This window comes from Propithecus coquereli, unplaced genomic scaffold (assembly GCF_000956105.1).
Source record: "Propithecus coquereli isolate 6110/MARCELLA unplaced genomic scaffold, Pcoq_1.0 Scaffold317, whole genome shotgun sequence".
In the NCBI taxonomy this organism is placed as follows: domain Eukaryota; kingdom Metazoa; phylum Chordata; class Mammalia; order Primates; family Indriidae; genus Propithecus; species Propithecus coquereli.
This window is the reverse complement of record NW_012148808.1, coordinates 1,465,931-1,467,750: the sequence shown is the minus strand read 5'-3', so window position 1 is coordinate 1,467,750 and position 1,820 is coordinate 1,465,931.

The window sequence follows — 1,820 nt, the reverse complement described above, 5'->3', positions numbered from 1 at the left end:
TCACTGCTTCTTTGATGATTTAGAGAAAATCCCAGTATTATTCTATCATCATAATTTTAAGATTTTCCTTGTTTTGCTATGACTTGCAAGACCAAGCTCCAATTTCCCCATCTATTTTAAAAGTATAATCGTATGAGGAATGCCTTTGCATTATAATTTTTACAATGACATATTTATGGTTGAACTTTTAGAGTGATCATTATTTAAGACCTATTCAAATTCTAGAAATGCAGAATTGTCTGTAAAAAAAATTTTAGGAAATTTGGAGTTTTAGGAAAGGTTAATATATCAGATTTAATTTTTGAAAAAAACATGTTATTGGCTCTTTCATATACTGCAGAGATAAGTAGATATGTCCATTATCTAGATTCAAATACCAATCACCCTTCTTATTAGCTGTGTCACAAATTACTGAGCCTCCCTGGCTGAAGGTAAATCACTTCATCTGTTTCCACCTCTGAATAATGGAGGTAAGAATAAGATGGTACCTACTCATAGATTTTTGTTTGTTGTTTATTTTGCTTAATGAGGAAGCAGTCAGTTGACACTTTCAAAGCGATTTTAAAAATCCATAACATGAAGTAATCACTTTATAGACAGCGGCTATTGTTTTATGCATATCATATAGGAGCTATTTACAATAAAAGAAAAAAATAAAGTTAATAGAATTATCTATAAAATATTTTATGTATGTTTAACTTTGACACCCCTAAAAATAACAGAGAATTAATAAGACTTAGTAATGCCCACCAAATAATTTTCTAATATATTTGAAAAATTTAAAAAGACTACTCCCCACAACACACTGTTAGTACGTTACCATTTTAGCTTAAATAACTATCTTAACTAGCAATATAGATTTTAGAGTATTAAACATAAGAAGCAGCTAAATTATTATCCACATTGTAAAATGTATTAAGTGTACTCTTTGGTAAACTTGGTTGTATCCTGGACACAATAAGAATTCAATAAATGATCACTGACTTTTACCTAGTGGCACATGGCTTGAGAGGACTATATAGACAAATGTTAAGAAACTGACTTTCCTGAGAAGTTCATGTCAGTTCATTTGTTTTTGAAAATCTCAATGATGTTTTACATACTCCTTAAAGTCAACTTGCAGTTGATTCATTTTATAAAGGAAGAGAATCTTTTGCAGTGTCTAAATATCATAAAAAGTTCAGATATATAGCATTATATTTATCTTTGGACTACATGTGGGAAGATTTAGATACATTAAATTGAGTATAGCTGGGGGCAAGAGTTGTGAAACACTATGCAAATGTTTTTTTGACACATATGTGGATTATAGATCTCTAGTAGATATCAAAAATCTTTAAAGCCCCTCTCTGGAAAAGAACGGCCACAATATAATCAATATGCATACAGGCATATGCTTGCTAAGAAGATTAATAGCGACCGTAGCCCACCCATGGAATTCCTGAGAGGTATCTGGTCAGTCACACCTGGTGTAGACATTATTTTCCCTCTCTAGACCATGACTTAGTTGGGCCCATTAGCAGTAATCCTACAAATGGCCCTAGATGCCCTAAAGCCTCAGAAAACTTGGAATGGTTAACTTCCACAATCTTTAAGTTTCCCTTCCTGTGACATTAACATTGCCTTCAAGATTGTATGACTTTAAATATTAACTAATCTTTGCCTTGCTCAACTGCTAATATGTAAGGAAATTTGCCAATAATACCTGCTTTCTGCTAGCAGAAGAATCTGCCTTTTTCAATCACGTTCCCCAGAATACTGGAAAAGAATCTAGAAGTGTATGCATGTGTGTGTGTGTGTGTGTGTGTGTGTGTGTGTGT